This window comes from Pollicipes pollicipes, unplaced genomic scaffold, assembly GCF_011947565.3.
Source record: "Pollicipes pollicipes isolate AB1234 unplaced genomic scaffold, Ppol_2.1 Scaffold_4002;HRSCAF=4701_pilon_pilon_pilon, whole genome shotgun sequence".
Taxonomy (NCBI): Eukaryota; Metazoa; Arthropoda; class Thecostraca; order Pollicipedomorpha; family Pollicipedidae; genus Pollicipes; species Pollicipes pollicipes.
In genome coordinates, this window is record NW_023596420.1 from 3,729,109 (window position 1) to 3,751,190 (window position 22,082).

The following is a 22,082-nucleotide window of genomic DNA, read 5'->3' on the forward strand; positions in this document are numbered from 1 at the left end:
CCCCCGTCTGCCCACCACCTCTGCCTGCGCTACTGCACGCGCTCACGCAGTTATCACTCTTTCAGAGCCGTAAAAAGCTGTTCCCAGTGACGTCACACTAACTCTTTCTAAAAATGTCAGCAAGTCACTGAGTGACTACGAAGCCGCCTGCCGTTTGTTCCAGAGACTTCTGGGCTAAAACCGAACTGCAAATCTGCGCTGTGTAGACATTCGGCACACATTTCCTCGCGTTGGTTGTGCTGCGTGGTTACATCGGCTGTGGGGTGCTGGCGTGGGCGCGAAGAGAGCTGGTGTGGTAATTTGGGAGCACGCCATCTTCATCTGTAGTGCTAGAAAAAGTCGAAACAGGTAATTGCATTTGAGCAGGTCTTGATTCCCGCGTAGACGCTTATCAACAGGATGGGGTCCGGGGGATGCTCTCGTCACACTGGCAAGGTTGGCCGTGAATTAACTTCGATTTATATTCCATTTTGGAACGGGGCTTCTATGAATGTGTTCAGTTATTTTGTAGATATGCATGCAGCTCAGTAATTTATGAGTGTGAGCAGTCCTAATGATTAAAACTGTTTTTGACTCCAGACATTGCATATAATGATCTGTGACATGGCTGTGCATTTGATGCATGCGATGGATCATTTGTGCCTAAAGTAAAATGTTATTCAGTGATGAAATGGGAAGTTTTTGTATTATGTGCATTCCAGAGGCAATATTTGTTTAAAGTTCTGTAACTTATCAAGGACATCAGGTCTGTTTCGGCCTTTACTCACAAGCTAATATGTATATTTTGCATATATTTGCAGATGCCATATGGGTTATTATGATTTTTGTTAATATCATATTGCTCAATTGGGTTGTAGAAATGGGAACATGCTTAAATGTCCCAGTCAATCCATTAACAGTACTAAAGGTCGGCAATTACATCCACATTTTTGAAGACATTAAAAATAGAATAGAAATAGCTGGCACAACATGACATGGACATTGACCATCTTTTTCCTGTGCCATGTCTATCCAATTGACCTTGGATAGGCCAGGTCTGACACCATTTAAATATTGACCAACCTGTCAGAATTCAACCTGTCCAATGACTGATTTAAAAATCATGCAGCACCAATGATAATCAGTGTCATGGAATCAGCCACTGTTAATTTGTTTATGTTACTCTTCAAAGTGAACTAATGATAATTTCACACCTGCAACAGCATTCACAGTACAAAGGACGTCATCAAAACGTAAAGCTGATCATTGATTTGTTTACGGATTCCACTGAACTTGCCTTGAACCAGAGAACCAGACTAGTCCTGAGCACCTATACTTTTCCCCCACAAAAGATGATTTTGGAACACCCTACAGTTCCTGTTTGGAAGAAGTTGGCATATGATCAATGACTGTTCTCTTTTACAGAGTAGTGGCCTGGAGCTGAATACAGACACCTGATATTTGGATGCTGATATCTGGTGGTTCAACTTCTGCTGCATATTTGTGATACTCAAGAAGAATACAGTGTGATTGCCATGGCTGACAAAGGAAAGGTAAGCATGGAACTTTGTGAAATACTGTCAGTGATATTTTTCAGGAATGCCATACTTAAGCTTATGATGGAACTGCAAATTGAGAAAAGAATAAAATAGAGTGCATATTGTGGCACAGTATTCACGTGAGAATGTGCAGTGAGTAGATGCAGTATTTTGTCTTGCAGCTGCAGTTTTGTCTTGCCATAGGCACAGGCATGATACAGTTTGCTGGTGCCTGATTGGTAAGTTGGTGTTTCAGCATTTCAGCAGGCAGGGGCCAGAAACCATTGCTTGCATCAACCTGTATGTTGTCTATTGCTTCATGCATTCAGGGATGTCACTTGCTAAAGCTGTTTGGAAGTGGGCTTAGCCAAAAAGGTTGAACACCCTGCCCCCAAAAACCTTCTCCAGATTTTGTTCACTTGAATTAGCATCCTTGGTGTTGCAATAAAGAAATGTTTTGATATTTTGTATATTTAAAATTGTGTTCCTGATTAAGTTTGACTTCTGATTTCTAGTAAATGTGAGCTGCTGTTTGTTAAATGCTCAGAATGGGATGTAATTCACAAAAAACATCTCAGTAAATTGTAATAAGAAATCACTGAAGACTACCACTGTTGCTGATTGTGTTGTATATCCACCATAGCCCTAATTGTGACAAATCACATGCCACTGTGAAGGAAAACATACTTCAACTTTTACCTTGGCTGTGCTGTTCTCTTATAAGCTGTTGTGTATTGCAGTCAACTGCTCTTTATTCCAATCCAGGCATTATAAGGTGAAAACTAGTAAAACATTTGGAAGCAGGCTTTACATATATAGGCATTAGGAGGGCAAAAACATTAGGTACATACAGGATGCTTTTGGTGCAAAATTGACATGCAAGTACTTGTAGTGTGTAAGGTGCCTTCTACCTAGCATATTAATAGTTAAAATAATTGATGTGTTTATTTGCCTCTGTATTCTCCCTTGCCTCATGTATTGAGGGGGCTCCGAGAGGCAGGTGGAGGGAAGAAGGCTCTAGTCAGCATCTTGGGGAGGCACGCCACCCTAAAAGTATATAGATGGTGTCTCTATCTGCATTGAATGCATGTCAAATTTGTTTCAGAAAAATCTTGCTTCCTTTTAACTGGTACACACTCTGGCTGCTGCCACTGTTTTGTTATCTTGTCAAATAACATTTGCCTTATGCAATTTTTTTTCATTTCTGTGCCCTTACACCACTTTTGAGTGATATGTTTGTCATTGACAAACAGTAGTTGGCATAGCATCACCATTTACCACGAGGCTTACATTAAGGAGGCATCGGATGGCTGTGGTTGGTGTGGTACTGGCGTCGCCGCCTGCTGCCTCGTCGGGGCTTCGCCTTCGCCTTCGGGCTTCGTCGGGCTGGTCTGATAGACTTCACTGCTGTGTGTCGCAGGCCGAGGAGCTGAAGAAGCAAGGCAACGCGGCCACGGCGGCGGGCAACCATCAGGAGGCGGTGCGGCTCTACTCGGAGGCCATACAGGCCGACCCGACCAACCACGTGCTCTGGAGTAACCGGTCGGCCGCGCACGCCAGCCTGAAGCAGTACGAGGCGGCGTTGTCCGATGCCGAGAAGGCGATCGAGCACCAGCCCGACTGGTCGAAGGTGCGCGGTGCAATAACTAAAAGTGATTTCGTTAAGTAAACAACATAAAATCACGGACAGATGTGCAATAATACCACTAGAAAAGGCCAAAGCACGAGCACATGACGATATTCGGTTCTGGAAACATGCATCAGCAACACAGCGCCACCTCTTGACAAGTTGGAAGTACTACAAGTGGGTCATTCCGTCCACTATAGGGGCAATTTTGACACGGCTAGTCTGGCGGCGGCTGACGACGTCAAGACCTGCCACGACGCATCCAAACGAAGGCGTATTGAGGAGCATGTATACTAAATAGTGGAAACTAGTGGTGTAGAGCAGTCTTTTGCACCGAAAAGAAACCGATGTAATTTTACAAGTTGGCATCTTTCATCATGTGTGATGCTTGCCTCAATATCTTAAAATGCAGAACATTCCCATAAATCCGCAAAATGCCCTAAATAGCGAAACTCGCTCTACAAAACTAGCAAATCAACTAATTAAAAGCAACACTAAAGTACTGTTGAGGCTCCAATAGCATCCCATTGTTGGCATATCGCACCACTGCAGTTGACGCGCCCTGGACACCCAATAACTATCGCAATCGGTACTCCCCGTGACTTTGGAACCACTTAGTAATATGGGATAGGCGCACTTGGAACTGCACTGGTGAAACGGATGTGTTTAAGTGCAGGGGCTATGGACAATCGTACATGAATCTGACCTAAACTACTGACTGCAATGCGAGATCAGTAGGTCCTGGCACACAGATCCGTGTTTTTGTTCGGTCGTCGTCCGCACTGGACACCGTGTTATGTGCAGCGTTGTCGGACAGCGGTGGGTGACGGGTGGGCGGGACCCTCTCGGCAGGGCTACTCCAGGAAGGGCCTGGCGCTGGCGTACCTGCAGCGGCACGCCGAGGCGATCCAGGCGTACGAGGAGGGACTGCGGCGCGAGCCCGGGTAACAGCTTGCTCCAGCAGGGCCTGCAGGACGCCCGGGCCGCGCAGCAGGCCAGCCAGTCGGCAGGTATGTAGCCCACAGCTCCGCTGCCGGCGGCAGCCGACTCCACACTGAAGGGTGTCGCCGCTGCGCCCTCCGCGGCTAGGGGTGCTGGCGTCCGGTCGGCCGGCGTGCCTGTCCGTTTGAGGGCACCGCGCGCCACCTGTACACCAGTGTTGAGTGCCCGGGAGAGGGCACCACCCGTCATGGGGACAGCTGGTCTGGAATCGATGCTGGTGCCACGTGCCGCACGCTTCGGTGAATGGCAGGCTGTTCTGTACTCCTGTGGAGTGCGTGGCGGGGGTCTGGCCACTGTCAGCCTGCCAGGCTTGCGTGCCGTCCTAAGACACGCGCCACATCAGCCGCGCGCCGCGGGTCGAGCTGGTTCGGCCGGCTGCCCAGGTCAGTGGGGTAAGTATCGCAGGTCCCCACCAGATGGTGACACCATCGCGTCCAAACAGTGGGAGCTGTTCAGGTTGGTTTTGCGTCTTCAGATGTAACATGCCTATTGATGTTAATGAGCGATGCTAGATGCCCTTACACCCAGCGTAGTATCCTAGCCATGTGAATTTGAATGCAAATGGGGGAGTTTCTAACTTTGGTTGCCATTTTGTTGGTACTTTATGACATCTACAATATTTCTAGTATTCCAAACGTAGTGGACGCCGATAACTTGGATTAGTGTTAGCGATATATTACTTCAGTAATGCTTTCCGGGTAACGTGTTTCCACGTGGCACACACAAAGAATTCCCGTCGTCTGGGCTCTTGTCTCCGTGGAAATGCGACCAGGATTCAGCATGCCATTTCAGGTGTCAAAGGCGGTTTCTTCCCTTCGTGGATGCCATATCATGACTCCCAAAAGACATCGGTTCAAAGCTGGAGTGGGAGGAAGTGAACACACTAGCATGTGTATCAGATGCGCAAGTGGACAGTTTCCGAGGACCTCAGGACAATCCCCGCCACGAGACTGGGCCTCAGGACAATCCCTTGCCACGAGACTGGGCCTCAGGACAATCCCCCCACGAGACTGGGCCTCAGGACATCCCCGCCACGAGACTGGGGGGCCTCAGGACAATCCCCGCCACGAGACTGGGCCTCAGGACAATCCCCCGCCACTAACTGGGCCTTCAGGAGCAATCCCCGCCAACGAGACTGGGCCTCAGGACAATCCCCCGCCACGAGACTGGGCTAGGACAATCCCCGCCATGGGCCTTAGGACAATCCCCGCCACGAGACTGGGCCTCAGGACAATCCCCGCCACGAGACTGGTGTCGAAGTGCGAATTACTGACGAAGCGCACCGTTTTAAGCGAGAAGACATACCGCAAACTTTCTACGCGTGGAGCTTAGCATAGCTTTTGAGCCCCGAGTATCTGCAGGCAACCTGCCACAGTGTCAGATATTCTCACCTGTCGAGCACCTTCGAGTTCGCACTGTTTCCGTCGGATATCATGCTGTGCTGCGGCGTTGCCCGCGTATATTCACTGTTGTTCGGTGGCGAGCCTGGGACACTGTTTAGAGTTCTGACTTTGTTGGTTGTTTTCAGGACCCGGAGGGGCGTTCCCGAACCCGTTTGCAGACCCCATGCTGATGATCAAGCTGGCCACCAACCCGAAGACAAAGCACCTGGTGGAGGACGCCGAGTTCATGGCCAAGCTGAAGATGCTGCAGGCCAACCCGACGATGTGTCCAGCTGGTCTGCAGGATCAGCGCATCATGCTGGCCCTCGGCGCGCTCATGGGTGAGACTTTTGGGAGTGGCGCAGGTCGGCTGCAGAGGTGGCGCTCCACGGGTCGGCGTGCGCTCCGCTAAAGCTGATGGCGGGGGCACCAGTTGTGTGTGAGAGCCGGTGACCTTGGGCCTGGCCTGGGCTGCTGCAAGTGTGGCTGTGCGCTCTGCTAAAGCTGATGGCGGCGACAACCAGTTGTGTGTGAGAACCAGTGACCTTGGGCATGGCCTGGGCTGCTGCAAGTGTGGCTGTGCGCTCCACCAGAGCCGATGATGGGGACGCCAGTTGTGTGTGAGAGCCGGCTGACGCCGGGTGTGGCCTGGGCTGCTGCAAGCGTGGCTGTGCGCTCCGCCAGAGCTGATGATGGGGACGCCAGCTGTGTGTGAGAGCCGGCTGACGCCGGGCCTGGCCTGGGCTGCTGCAGGTGTGGACCTGCAGGCGGGCCCCGGCGCTGATGACGAGATGCGTGACGAGTCGCCGCCGGCCGACGCCAAGCCGGCTCGGCCGCCGCCCGGACGACCGGGCGCCCGACAAGCAGGAGAGCGCGGGGCGGCGGAAACATCGTCCCGAGCAGCGCCAGGTCGGTCGAGCGGTGCTCCTTCCCGGAGCAGCGCCAGGTCGGTTTTGAGCGGTGCTCCTTCTCGGAGCAGCGCCAGGTCGGTCGAACAGTGCTCCTTCCCTGAGCAGCGCCTGGTCGGTCGAGCGGCGCTCCTTCCCTGAGCAGCGCCAGGTCGATCGAGCAGTGCTCCTTTCCAGAGCAGTATCGTATGGAGCGTGTTTATTGTGTTTATTGCACCTGTCAACTTTTCATTCAATAAAGTCGCTGAATGGAAGTTCAAAAAAGTTTAAAACATTCAAAGAAATTCGTTCCTTCATTCAACATTTGTTAGACTGGCTGTCGATATGGCGTAATGACGCTGCGTGCGCTACCGCAGGCCAAGGAGCAGAAAGAGCTGGGCAATGCTGCATATAAGAAGAAGGACTTCAACACGGCAATACAGCACTACGAGAAGGCGCTGGAGCTGGACCCCACCGACATGACCTACCTGCTCAACCTAGCAGGTCAGTGGCACGGCCATACGTGCGCATATGGGAGCAAGTTTTCGTGGAGGCATTTGATGAGTGTAAAACAGCGAAATTTTTATGCTGCGGTAATTTTGGTTTCATTTTTTTCTCTTACGTAGCTTTGTTTGAAGTCCAGCAAATGGAATAGATCATACAAAAGCAGCCGTCAATTGTCAATTCACGGCTTCCTGATTAAGCTTCATGTATATGTTCAGTAGTGCAAGCTTGTAGCGGAATATTTAGAGAGCAGGTCTGCTTAAACATTTGCGGAACATGGGATTGTGCGCAAACAGTTGGACGGAACCTGTCGCGTTTCAAAAAAGGAACAGGGAGAATTTGAAGATGCTTACTGGAGAAGTTGCAAATTGAAACTGGCTGTTACGTTTGTACAGCTTTTTCATTCGCTGAATGCGAAACACTTGAGCTGTCAGCGCAAACCAGAAAATGTGGCCATGAAGCTCAAAGCACGTGCATACATATACACGCACACACACATATATCCCTATCCGTCTTTATCTATGTGGAGATGTGTAATACAGTTAAATGTACCACTGGGATACCATGAATATGACTTTTGTTAGTTTGCTCTATTCCCTGATGTTGGATGTGACATTCAGTGATGTTAACAGATAGCGTGTCTGGTTCCGATTTGTGGGGCGTGGAGTGGTCAAGAACTCGGAATATTCCATGTAAGCTGAACACTTTGAATTCACCAGGTTTATTATTGGAGCCACTTACAAGCTGAATGCCGCAGGTACGATGGTTATAACGCATCGTTTTCAAGTCACGAGGACGGCATGGCGGGCTGAGCGAGGGGGGTCAGAGCCACGAGGGCTATCGATGGTTATCATGTATATGATAGCATAACCTAACGATCAAACCAGACACCTTTGGGACACCCTTACAACTGGTTATGATAGTATAACCTAACGATCGAACCGGACACCTTTGGGATACCCTTACAACTGGTTATGATAGCATAACCTAACGATCGAACCAGACACCTGTGGGACATCCTTACAACTGGTTATGATAGTATAACCTAACGATCGAACCAGACACCTTTGGGACACCCTTACAACTGGCTATGATCGATGCATTGGCGCGCCCATCATGTGTGATGTTCGGTTGCCAGAGGTTAACTGGAGCGTTTACGAGGTAATCGTAAGTCTCGTGAGCTGATTCAGAAGTCTCATTGCATGGAAGTTGGTTTGCTGTGAAATGTTCGTCAACGAACATCGCAAGAAAGTTCGCAAATCACACTGGCTGAAAAATTATCTATTACGGGACTGGGCAAGCTGGGCAAAGTTTCTCGACGAAATCGACGAGTGTATGGTGGTGTCCGCTCAAAATAGTCGTTGGATGGCCGCCGGGCGTGGCTAACTGGCTAGACGCGACATGAAAAGCTGGGTCCCGGATGGACGCTGTCGTGAAAGTTCTGTGCTAAGGCCAAAGCGGTGGAAATTGTGCTGCGCAAAGCCCTACTGCGTTTCGGTGCTCTGTGCACTTGTGAAGTACTGCGTGCTTCTGGATCCGCCAACGAGATTATTATATATAGGGCCGTTTTGATATTGTTTTAGCAACGCGTCCTTTACATCCAAGACGGACGTAGTGCTACAAAATATTTTTATTACACTTCTTTCTGATCGCGTCATTCACTACGTTAATGTAAATGTTGTCAACAAAGAGCTGATATTCCGGCCAATAGTTTGGGCCCCTTCGATGACAAATAGGCTGCTAGCTTTTGAGATTCATTGGACTAAGTTGCTCCCTACTTCTTGCATGGAACGCAGGTGACACTCGTCGCAAACGGATAGGCGTGAGCTTTTGATTATTAGTGTTTCTTCACTGTATTTCTCCGCCGCGGTCAATATTTTAGCCTGCTCTGATGTATGACGAGGGCGACGGACAGCAGCTGTGTACGGCAGTGTGGCGCGCTGCGGAGAGACGGCAGTCTGGCTGGGCGCCGGCCTCTGCGGTACAGCCGCGGCCGGCAGCAGCCGTGTACGGCAGTGTGACGCGCCGCGCAGAGGCGGCAGTCTGGCTGGGCGCCGGCTGCGGTACAGCCACGGCCGGCAGCAGCTGTGTACGGCATCATGACGCGCGCTGCGCAGAGGCGGCAGTCTGGCTGGGCGCCGGCTGCGGTTACAGCCGCGGCCGGCAGCAGCCGTGTACGGCAGGTGACGCGCTGCGGAGAGACGGCAGCCTGGCTGGGCGCTGGCAGCAGCTGTGTACGGCAGCGTGACGCGCGCTGCGCGGAGGCGGCAGTCTGGCTGGGCGCCGGCTGCGGGTACAGCCGTGGCCGGCAGCAGCTGTGTACGGCAGTGTGACGCGCTGCGCAGGGACGGCAGCCTGGCTGGGCGCCGGCAGCAGCCGTGTACGGCAGCGTGACGCGCGCTGCGCGGAGGCGGCAGTCTGGCTGGGCGCCGGCAGCAGCTGTGTACGACAGCGTGACGCGCGCTGCGGAGAGACGGCAGTCTGGCTGGGCGCCGGCTGCGGTACAGCCGCGGCCGGCAGCAGCTGTGTACGGCAGTGTGGCGCGCGCTGCGCAGAGACGGCAGCCTGGCTGGGCGCCGGCTGCGGTACAGCCGTGGCTGTTTTGAGCACTGAGCCGATGGCCGCTGACGCGTGCCGCCCTGTTGCAGCCGTCCACCTGGAGGATGGCCAGTACCAAAAGTGCATCGACACGTCGCTCAAGGCCGTGGAGCTGGGCCGTGAGAACCGTGCCGACTACAAGCTCATCGCCAAGGCGTTCTCCCGCTGTGCGCTGGCGTACAGCAAAATGCAGGTGAGTGGGCAGCGGGCCGTGGCTGTTGCGGCCGAACCCCGATTAGGCTCGCTCAAATGACGTGCCACCCTGTGCGTTCTGGTTGCGCTGCGGACAAATCGTGCAGACCATACGGTGATAAAAGTTTGTTTATTCCGTGGAATCTGTGCCAGAAAACGTCGTGCTTTGTGGGTCGGAGCCTTAGTATGCGTTCTGTCCATGGCTGTGGTCAATTTTAATAGCTCGTTGTGGCATGGCACGCCTCTGTGACTCGCCTTGCATGTGTGTCCCGACTCACGGCCGGACAGCCGGCGGGTCGTGCTCTGCCCGTCTCCGCTCCAGCTGATGCGCGAAAGATCCCGTGATCACGCGCTAGATTGCTGGGGCAAATTCAAGTGTTTGGAAACAACCCTCGCGAACCAGGAGATTATTTAGTATCATGGAATGATCAGACAGGGTCCTAGTACACGGGTGGAATAATCGTTCGAACTGTGGTCCTGGTCTGGTGTATTAGTATGCACACAACGTTGTAGTCAGTTACTTGTCCGGTCGTCGTCAGCTGTTATTGACTCCTGTGAGGGACTTATGGATGTTTGGGCCTCAGTCATTTACTCGTCTCGACCCGAATTCTCTCATGGGAATATCCGGGATTCGAACTGAGGTGCCCCCGATAACGAGTCCAGCACTGTTAACGATTGAGCTCGCAGCGAAGGACTAGAAGCGAACTGTTAGTGATAAAGGCGCATCGTCATCCAAAGTCAATGTCATCGTCGTGGTCATGGTCATCGTCATCGTCATCGTCCGTTTGCCATCGTCAGGCAACGTATGGCGGATTTCTGTTCTTGATGGCGTGTCTGCCTTCCACCTAGCATTAGAGATGTCAGGTGGGTACGTGTGGCCTGATGGGGTGGCGCGCGTGCCGGCCGACGCCTGACGCCCGTGTGGTGGCCGGCCGGCAGGACTACCAGCAGGCGAAGAACTTCTACGAGAAGTCGCTGTCGGAGCACCGCACGGCCGACGTGAAGACCCGCTTGTCGGAGGTGGAGCGGAAGCTGCGCGAGCAGAAGGAGGCGGCCTACCGCGATCCGGCCAAGGCCGAGGAGGAGCGCGAGCGGGGCAACGAACTCTTCAAAAAAGGTATCCCTTTCGCTTTCGGTAACGTCATGCAGTTCAGATCGCTAGCAGTCGCGCTCGCTGGCTGACGTAGGCAAAGAAGCGCGATGCCTCCTTACACAACACATGTATGCTCATCAGTTTGAATGGCTGGACTATAGCCATTTCGGTCCTGTCTTTTGATCTTTTAATGTTGATATATGCTGTGTCAAACCTTCTCCCGTTGATATTTTCGCTATTCGTAAACTTCAGGTTGCGATTATCCCTTGGGCTTTTGTTCAGTCGTTTTCGGTTATTCGATCGACTTTCTTCTATTTGTATCTCTCTCCACATCACACATCATTTCCTGTCAACTCCGACGTTCACCGTTTGCATGACCAGCATGACGCCATTTTATTGACGAGCGTGCTGGCTCACCGCAGGGAACTACCCGGAGGCCATCAAGGCGTATACGGAGGCGATCAAGCGGAACCCGGACAATGCCAAGACGTACAGCAACCGAGCGGGCGTGCTACACAAAGCTGGCCTCCTTCGACTTGGGCCTGAAGGATTGTGACGCATGCATCAAGCTGGACCCCACCTTCAGTAAGGGATCGGCCATGTGTTGGTGGCAGATGCTGGACCCCACCTTCAGTAAAGGGTCGGCCATGTGTTGGTGGCAGATGCTGGACCCCACCTTCAGTAAGGGGTCGGCCGTGTGGTTATAGCAGATGCTGGACCCCACCTTCAGTAAGGGATCGGCCATGTGTTGGCGGCAAATAACCTAAGAGGCTAGCTAAGTGACATATATGCGTGGTTATGCTTGCGGCCGTGTCGTTTGTTCAGGGTTGCACCAGCTTGCCCGTGAATTTAGGTGGTGGGCGCTGCGTCCAGACGATTTCTTGTCGACGACTCAGTAGTTGCAGCCATTCAGTACCGTACCGCCGGCCGCTCCATGCGTGTGCAGCGTTGTCTCATGCCAGCGTGCTTCAGAGTGTCTGGCGAAAATGTGACGACACCATGTGGCCTGGCCCGGAATACTGCAGGTGGAGCACGGTTAACTTAGAGCACGCTCAAGGATTTTCACCTGGTGCTTGTTTACAGCGACTCATTTCCCAGCACGTGTGTGCTGGTTTCGTTGTGCAGTGGTCTTTGCGGGCTTAGTTTGTCTGGAAACATACGCCAGGCAGCACGCTGTCGCATTCTGAATGTTTCTGTGGTATTGAGTAACACCGCATTGATGCGCTTATGTGCCATTCTCATCAATGGTAGTGTTACTGATGGCACAACAATGCATGTGTTGTAGCGCTCTCACCACGACGCGTCCTTTTGCAGTCAAGGGACACATCCGGAAAGGCACGCTGCTGAAGGGAATGCATCAGTTTGACAGGGCTATGGAGGCCTTCCAGAAAGCTATCGAACTAGACGAAAACAACCAGGTACAGTAGACCGGTCGTGCTTGAGTCGGTGTGGGACCTGGACAACCGTCTCAGCTGCCGGTCAGCTGGGGCGACTATCGCGCTGGGAGCGGGATTAACTGGGCCGGTGTCGCGGTGGGAGTAGCATTGACTGGGCCGGTGTCGTGGTGGGAGTACCATTGACTGGGTTGGTGTCGCGGCGGGAGTGACATTGACTGGGCCGGTGTCGCGGTGAGAGTGGCATTGACTGAGTCGGTGTCGCGGTGGGAGTGGCATTGACTGGGCCGGTGTCGTGGTGGGAGTAGCACTGACTGGGTTGGTGTCGCGGTGGGAGTAGCATTGACTGGGGGCCGGTGTCGTGGTGGGAGTACCATTGACTGGGTTGGTGTCGCGGCGGGAGTGACATTGACTGGGCCGGTTGTCGCGGTGAGAGTGGCATTGACTGAGTCGGTGTCGCGGGTGGGAGTGGCATTGACTGGGCCGGTGTCGCGGTAGGAGTGGCATTGACTGGGCCGGTGTCGTGCCGTCTGTCGGCCGCTGCTGCCGGTCAGCTCGGGTGACTGTGTCGCGGTGGGAGTGGGTATTGGCTGGGTCGGTGTGGCGGTGGGAGTGGCATTGACCGGGCTGGTGTCGCGGTAGGAGTGGCATTGACTGGGCCGGTGTGTCGTGGTGGGAGTAGCATTGACTGGGTTGGTGTCGCGGGGCGGGGAGTGACATTGACTGGGCCGGTGTCGCGCTGGGAGCGGGATTGACTGGGCCGGTGTCGCGCGCGGAGCGGGATTGACCGGGCCGGTGTCGTGGGTGGGGGTGGCGTTGACTGGGCCGGTGTCGTGCCGTCTGTCGGCCGCTGCTGCCGGTCAGCTCGGGTGACTGTTTCGCGGTTGGAGTGGCATTGGCTGGGTCGGTGTGGCGGTGGAGTGGCATTGACTGGGCCGGTGTCGTGGTGGGAGTGGCATTGACTGGGTCGGTGTCGCGGTGGGAGTAGCACTGACTGGGTTGGTTGTCGCGGTGGGAGTGGCATTGACTGGGTCGGTGTCGTGGTGGGTGACATTGACTGGGCCGGTGTCGCGGTGGGAGTGGCATTGACTGGGGTCGGTGTCGTGGTAGGAGTGGCATTGACGGGGCTGGTGTCGCGGTGGGAGTGGTATTGACTGGCTCGGTGTCGTGGTGGGAATGACATTGACTGGGCCGGTGTCGTGCCGTCTGTCGGTCGCGGCGGCCGGCCAGTTCGCGCCGAACGCGGCCGTCACAGGCGCTGCCTTCCGACGTGGTACCTGAAGCTACGAACGCGCGGCTGACTGGTCTGACGTCTTCAGGAGGCCATCAACGGCTACAGGGAGTGCATGGTGTCGATGGACAACGACCCGGACCAAGTGAAGAAGCGGGCGCTCTCCGATCCCGAGGTCCAGAACATCCTGAGCGATGCCAGCATGCGGCTGATCCTGGAGCAGATGCAGGACAACCCCAACGCCGCCAGAGAGTACGTGACGTTATGTACACGCGTTGGTCCCTGGCCTGGGGTCCTAATCATCTCCGCCATAGCATCTGAAAAGTGGGCACCTTTTTCTCCGGCGCGACGGGCTCGTTCTGGAATAAATATTGAATAATAAGAATATGCCGAGCGCGCACTTAGCGCTTACGGGTAAGCATATGAATAGTTCACAGGCGGCAGTCGACTGATCAGATTTGGTCCTGGATATGTGTACGTTAGAATGTGAGTGAACACTCCAGAGCAGAATAAAGACAGGCTGATAGTCTGGCCCGTCATGCAAGCCAAGTGCTTTCGAATGGGTCGGTTCAAATTGATTTGCAACGGGGGCGTAGGGCGAACGGAATCTGACCTGGACTCGCAACTTACGGACGCGGACACGGTCGTGCTCCTTTGTCCCACGCTTCCCCACGCCTCTCCCAGTCACCAGCGCCTACACCGGCCGCGGCCGGTCGGCTTCCGAGTCACCGACGCCTGCATGTCGGACCATCGAAAGCACGGGCTAGACGGCTGTTATGATCATCTATCCATGTGATCCCGTCATTTGCCGCGTGGGATGTCTGGTGGAGCGGTGCCCGTGCAGTGACGGCGGAGTACATTGCATTACCTTGTGTGTGGTCGGGCTGCTGGGAGTCATCCGGTGACCACCGTGGTATTGCCCCGGGCTGGTTCTCGTCTCGATGGTTATGGCAAGCCTCCTGCTGCTCTCAGTTCTCATGTTGTAATGTTCTGCTCATAGACGCTGAAATGTGGTGCGGTGTGTACTGGTACCATACGGTAGCCATGCGGCCGTGTATAGGATGCCGGTGGCTTAGGGATGAAAACTTTTTCCCTTTTTTAAAGTGGGGGATAGCTTATTTTATTACACGTGTTGCATTGAACTCCTTCGGGAGTGCGATAACCGTAAATGCTAAAATAATCATGATAGGCTCTGTTTAGACGTGGTAAGTTTATGTTCATATTTTGGTGCTCATAACAGCAAATGGGGATTGAAGAATGGCTGGTGATAGGCTGCCTTATAGTGTCATCAGGAGTAACAAGTTTGCAGGCAGCTTTCCATTAGGCCATCGGACTCTTTTACCCCCATTTTGTTCAAACCCCGGGTTTGGTACAATTTGGGCAATAATCGTTAGTAGCCCCCGCCATCTGTTTCACCTTACTTGTCAATCGTCGTCTGTCTTTGACCTCTCTCCCCGCACGTCCCAGAAGGCGACACAGGTAGATGTGCAAGCTGTTAAACTCCGGAAAACGAACTGTCGGGTGCACGTGAGGGGTTCAGGCGGGTAACATTGGGCGTGCCATGTTGGGTTTTCATGACAGGATGGGCTTAAGTGCCAGTCATTGTGTTTATGCTAAGGCGGTAACGAGCGTGTCTCTTACTGCAGCTGGTGCGAAACGAATAGGTCTTGATTTTTTTACAACTGACCGTGACCATTGCAGACACATGAAGAACCCGGACATCGGCGGCCAAGATCCAGAAGCTGGTGCAGTGCGGTCTGATTGCCTTCCGCTGAGTGGTGCTGGGCGCCGGATCGGATCGGAGGCGTGCGTGCCGCGGCCCTCCGCCAGCCGGCGGGTGGCACCAGCCCGGGCCCCGGCTGGTGCCGTGACACTAGCGGACGGACTCGGGGACCGGACCGCGTGCCGGTCGCGCCGCCCGCGCGCCGCCGCGCCCCCCGCGGGCCGTGTCGACCGCAGTGGTCGCCGCAGGTCGGGGGGCCGCCGGCTGCTCGTTTGCCCGTTGATTTGGCCTGTCCAAGTAACACGATACATTCGCGCCAGACCTGCGTTGGCCAGGCGGGCATAGCCAGGTGAGGTGGGCTGGCGCTCGTTAAGCGTAATATACCGACATTGCCGGACTCGCGTCTGTGGGCGACCGGCCCAACTCCGGCTACTTTGGCGGCACTGTTCAGCCAGCCTAGTGTACCAGCCCACGAGAACGCGGAGGCGCCGGCTACAGAGCGCCGACTCGTGGCTTTTGTCAATGTCGCGTGCACGGTGGAACAGTGTCAAATTACACAGTGAGGTTCGTGCTGGGATATTTTTTGTATCGCCGGCGGGACGAGGATAAGTCGGATGTCACACTGGTCAACAGAAGATGAGTCGAGTGGCGCGCTGTTCAACAGAAGAATTTCATTAAATGTGCTGCCTGCCTTAGCCCTTTTGCTGTGTGGTTTTTCTGGCTCTCGAGGGGGGGGGGGACCTGGACGATGGACAATATTGCGTAACTTGCACTACTTGCGCCATTCGCCGTCCGCCGTTGCGATGTGCGCGCAAAGGAGGTCATGAAAACCCATGGGGATGCTTCCGACCATATACTATATCTAGCATGTCAAGTTCCAGAATGATCGCAAGCATGCCATGTCCCGCCTCCCATAAACCGGGGACGGGCCGTAAATGGATGGCGATGCAGCATCTTTCTCTACGTGCCTGGGCATGTTTTTCCTGCGACCTGACTACAGACGCAGTGTTGAGACCGGAGATTCGGTGCACTGCATGATTTTGGGCGCGGGAGCGACGCCGGGACCAAAAAGCCTTGTTTGATCGGAATCGAAAGAAGTCCAGGAACCTTAGTGTGCGGAATTGTTTGCTTTAAATCTCAAGGCCCGATGAAAAGTAAACGATCCAACATGTACCGGGGCATATTGTGGAATGTGCTCATGCCTCGATCATTTGCTTATGCTACGAATGGGTCTCTCCGCAGTCGGTTGATAAACTTGGCATACAAATAGGCGGTTATTTATGACATATAAGTCGTCTAAAACTAAACCAGCGTGGCACCAAGGCTGGCAGAAGGCACGTACGAAGATACACCCCTACGGCCGTATAATTTGGCGCAACATCATCACATTTCAGCGCTACAAGATGCAGTAATGCTGTCGGTGTTCTATCCTCGTGCCGGTGTCTCGTGCGAGCGTTCCTGTGGACGAACACAGCTGGATCCCAGAGCCGGGCCCTCCGAACGGCACCGGCGCATGACGGCACCATCGGCCACGCTCTAGCCTCGTCTCCCTCCCACTCGATCACCTCTGCACATCGCTCGCCTCCCAGCCGACCGCAGGATGGCAGCGCCTCCCACTTTAGGACGGCAGAGGGCCACCTGGCGAGAACAACACTGCTCCCCCAAATGATCAACGGATGATGGGGAGCATGCACCCAGGACAAGCGTGCAACGCGTAGAAAGATGGGTTCTGTTATTTCCAGCGGGTTGACGCGTTTTGTGCCGCATCTCGGCACCCAGGATGCGATACCACTCGTTTGTGGCGTGCTATGATAGCAAATGGAACGGGCAATCACGTGTAAAGCACACGGTCATGAGTATCACGTGTCACGTGCGCACGAACTAGCAGGGTGGTTCTGCCATTTCCGACTGTTTTTTTTCCCCGTTTTGTGCCATATGTCGGCGTTCAGAGCATCTAGGGTCGTGACTCCGTTTGCAAAAGGTGGACAAATAAAACGACGTTTTAGAAAGAAGGCAGCGAAGCAAGTGGTGCAAGCGCTGTTTTTTCTAAATGAAGTGTGAGCATTAACGTGTAGTGTTTCCTGGATAATCTACCCGACATCCTGTGAAGGCTCACCCACAACAGTGTACATATTTCATCAACACCACACCGACCCACCCTGTTACCCAAATGATGTGGAACGCCTACATGTTAACCAACCAGTGAAGTCCTCTGTCCTACACCACCTCCGTTACTCATTCGTAATTAGTTCCGCCTACACCTAACCCACGCTTTGATGTTTGTGGTCGTAACCTCTACATTATAAGAAGGGTCCATGAAAGGTTCTGCCCGTCCCAATAATTCAGCTGGTTCCAGCGCCCACCTTCTGTTTCACTCATCATTGGCGAGTTGGTTTGAGACGCTTATGCACTTGCCGTTTGCCTGTGGCTGGGAAGTCCTGCGGTATGTGACAGCAGACACGTTTACGTTGAGGTGACCGTTAGAGGGCAGCACTGGGCGTGCTGAGTATTGTGGTGCGGAAAGTTTTATATCCGCAGACTTGCCGTTTACGTTGAGGTGACGTCAGAAGGCAGTAACTGAGCGTGCTGGGCATTGTGGCACACAAAGTTTTATCGGCAGACTTTTGCCGATTGCGCGGATTTCTACGGGCGGGACGTTGGGCAGCACTCACACGACTACTGATCAGGCGCGGAAATTGATCTCAGGAATGCATCTTATGAAATAGTTCAGAATCAATGTTCAGAAGGAAATGGGATTTTTGTATTACTTGCTTACAAACTTGGGGTCTCCACTGATTGTTTGCGAAAAACGTGCGTTGAGCTAATAATGATAAAAACAGGCGCGTTTGTAAGATTGTGTAGGATATATTTGAAACATCTAAATAGTATTTCGTGGAAGTCCTACTCATGCTGGTGTCCACACCCCCAATTTTCTCAAATCTAAACAGACCGTTTACCCATTTGCCTATTCCTTGTGGGTACCCACGGGCTTATCAAACCTGGTAAGTTTTCTGTTCTGGGCGCACTGGGATTGAGAACTGTATACCCAAAGCCTTGTTTTAATTAGTTTTCACTCTATAAAAGGAAACCTTGTAGATTGCGCATTAAAAAGGATTTTGCTCGACCAGCTTCTCTCCTCCTGCAGGATATCTTAGCATTCATCTATGCATTATGCATATATATATATATATATATATATATATATATATATATATATATATATATATATATATATATATATGCATACATAGCACGGGCATCCCCCAGCCTTGATCTGTTCGTCGACAGACAACGTTATTGACCCGTTAAACGCGCACATTTTTATTTCGTGGTCAGGTGGTGTGTCGTAACAAAATAAATATTAAATCCATTTGCACAATTTTCGACAGCAAAACCGTCCCCGGAGAAAAGCATGCAAGCGACGCGAGGTCCGATTCGAAATAAGATCCAAATCCACACGCCAGTGCAATCCCAGTCCGATCAGTCATTGGCCGTGACAAGCTGAAAGTGCAGGGCTTGTGCAAATATCACGTGACCTATCGTGACCTGGTTTATCCGAGCTTGGCAAAGTTGTCTTTCTACGGATGGAAAACAAACGTTGCATAGTTTTGAAATGGAGTAGTCGAACAGAAACTCAATACATGCGTCTTCCCCTTTGTGTGCATTCATGCCCGAGGACATCTTTTCGGAAAATTTGTACTACAGATCAGATTTCGTCTGACCTAGGTCGATCAACCGATAGGCTCAGAAGGAAATAACGACAAACGCTGCCACATCTGTTAGTTCTCCAACTTAATGAAAGTGGGCAAGCCTACTGAATAGCCATTTCAGTCAATGCCCTTGAGCTAAATCACGTGAAAACGAACCCGAAGCCAGTGGCTTCAAACTTTGAGCGGAACGCAAGTCGGCAGCCTCGAACATGAAAAATTCGATGCCCAAACCCGGAAGCGCTGGGCTTGGACACGTGCCTCCCCCCCCCCCCCCTTCCCCTTAGCCCTTAGGTTCTGTGAGACCCAAAGGGCCACTCGGGACCCACGATTAAGGACCCGAAAGGCCTCGAGGCCGGAGGTCGTAGGTTCAGGGGCGCGACCCGCAGGGCCGGGAACTCTAATTCCAGCCGGAAGGCTCTGCGCCCTGATCAGGGGCCCCTGGGTCGATAAGGGCCCATATGTCACTCAGACCACCAGTAACGCATAGTCGGCCTCGTGGCGGCATGGGCCTGAGAGCCCATTTCCTAGCAGGGACAAAACAGGAGCTAGCGATTTACATTGCTTGGGAGGGGGGGGGGGGGGCAACGCCTAACGGGGCCATGTGTTGGCAAGGGGCCCTAAGTCAACCAGAGGCGGCGTTCAGGAGGCTCGGAGAGCCTGGAGGGCCCACCGGATCCGACGATCAAAGGTTCGATTGGAGGGTCCAGGGGCACGAAGGGCTTTTGGAGTCTTATCCAGGCACCCGGCCTCCGGGGACGAATCTGTCAGCGAGCCAAGGGCAGTGTTCGATGAGGATTAGGGAACTGTCTGCTCACTTCTGGGCTGGCTGCGGGCGATCAGTGATGTTGCGTTGTTGGGGGTTCCTGCGTCGACCCGAGGTCAACTGCGACCTGCGCCGGTCAGAAGGCCTCCCGCGCCAGAGAGGGCACAAGGTGATACGATGTTTTCCTCCAAGGGCATCCGGATCGGCCAGGGGATCCCTCCCGTGTCGTTAGACTGACAGCTGGTGACACCCCGCGGTGGGACGGAATGGTTCTACAGCCCCCGACCAGGAACAATAATGTGCCTCCCAGTGTACTACCCAAGGTGGCCTTTTTCTGGGAAGGAAATAAAGGGTTTCATTAGCGTTGAATGTAGTCGGTCGAAATGAATGATTTCAAGTGTATAGATATAGGTCAAGCTCATTGCAAAACCTGATGTTTCATCTTTTAGTTGCGTAAAAAACAAAGGCTTTCTTAGAACGATGGAATTTTTAACTTGCCCATAAAGAACATCTATGTCAATTGGTTGTAGGGCCATAGTCCGTCAAACTTGACCCTTATCTGTAAGCTCATTTGAAATTTGGCGAGTGCCATGCGTAACGATGGGCGGAAAATCGGCTCATTTGATTGACAGAAGTTGCTTCACTAGTTGGTGTATTTCAATTTCGCAAACAGCATATTATTCACCAAAACAAGTCGCATCTTTTGTTAAACCATCAAAGTTACCAGTCACGGTAACAGGGCCATAAAAAGGTGGCACCTACGAATCACCTAGTCATGGTAACAGAGTCGTAAGAAGGTGGCACCTACGAATCACCTAGGCATGGTAACAGAGTCGTAAAAAGGTGGCACCCACGAATCACCTAGTCATGATAATAGAGTCGTAAAAAGGGGGTTCCTACGAATCAGCTAGTCACGGTAACAGGGTCGCAAAAAGGTGGTACCTACGAATCAGCTAGTCACGGTAACAGGGTCGTAAAAGGTGGTACCTACGAATTAGCTAGTCACGGTAACAGGGTCGTAAAAGGTGTACCTACGAATCAGCTAGTCACGGTAACAGGGTCGTAAAAAGGTGGTACTATGAATCAGCTAGTCACGGTAACAGGGTCGTAAAAGGTGGTACCTATGAATCAGCCAGTCACGGTAACAGGGTCGTAAAAGGTGGTACCTATGAATCAGCTAGTCACGGTAACAGGATCGTAAGAGGTGGTACCTATGAATCAGCTCGCATTAAGACGCCTGTATCTTCGCCTGATAACAAAGTTACCCAACACTAAAAAGTGTTAATCCTTAATGTGCTGCTAAAAAAATACAAAAACCTAAATGTTTAGGTATATGTGCTGACTAAACTTTAGCCGCTTTTTGAATTGCATTAAACCAAAAAGAAAATGTCGTCGACTTGTTCTGTCAGTCCTTGTCAAGGGCTATCAGACTACGCACGTTACATCCTTCTAGTACCCATGGCTACTGAGCTACGGCCCACCGAACATTACCCCATGATAGGTCACGTGACAAAAAATTGGTCAAGTGTCACGCGTAATGCTGTGGGAAACAAAAGGCCGACTTCATCACTTCTTTTACTTTTTTAGTTATCAAATCATCATTCTAAGAGGAGCATGATAGAGACAAAAATACTTTAAATAATTGTCAACTTTGCCAGAAGTAGCTGGTGAAGTGGTAGAAAAGTGGTAAGTATATTTCAGCTCTCAATTTCAGGCTTAAATGCTCGTGTGAGATCAAAGCAACTTTTTGGAAAAAATGTGTGCTTACGTTGAAATGGTAATCGCTCTATGTAAAGAATATCTTTCTACATTGCTTGGCTGCTGCGTTAGAGTCCATCGAACTTGATCATTTATTTAGCCACACGAATGCCGTTTCACGAGAAGTAGTTATTTTTGTGGGGTCTCAGCTCCCATACTTGGCCGTGTAACCTATAAATGTTATTTTGTATGGTGTTGAGCGTGTTATTCTGAAGTTTTTTATCATTGCATCATTATCGCAAAGCATGCTTTAGACATTTCCAGAAAACAATGCATACAAAAGTGCTATATATCTCGAAATGCTTTCGTGTACCTATCAACGCAAAGTGCATTGTATTCAATGAATTCCACTGCATTCACGACTATTTCATATGTATCAAGAAATCCTCTTAGAAATATATATTCCAAATGACAAAGGATACATTGCGTCGGTTAGTTTTCGCAAAAAGGAGACATTTAACATTTTCCACACAGACATTTTCCCCGACTTCATTTAATTCATGATTTTCTTGTGAGGCGTCAAACTGCAGATTTCTCGACAAATCAGACTCATTACCAAATTTACGGTTTTTTACACGAGTTTTATACCCCCTATCGAAGAAAAACTAATATCACAAGATAGCCTTGTCATAGGACTTTCATCACAATTTGTTGTGTTTTACGCTCATCCCAGGTTGGTTAAACAGTGACTTTTTCCCCCC

The 22,082-nt window shown here is 52.0% G+C and overlaps 1 pseudogene; it reads left to right on the forward strand.

The window, feature by feature from the left end:
- The first annotated feature begins 203 nt into the window (after positions 1 to 203).
- On the forward strand, positions 204 to 15,202 carry LOC119093405 (stress-induced-phosphoprotein 1-like; annotated as a pseudogene).
- The last annotated feature ends 6,880 nt before the right edge of the window (positions 15,203 to 22,082 follow it).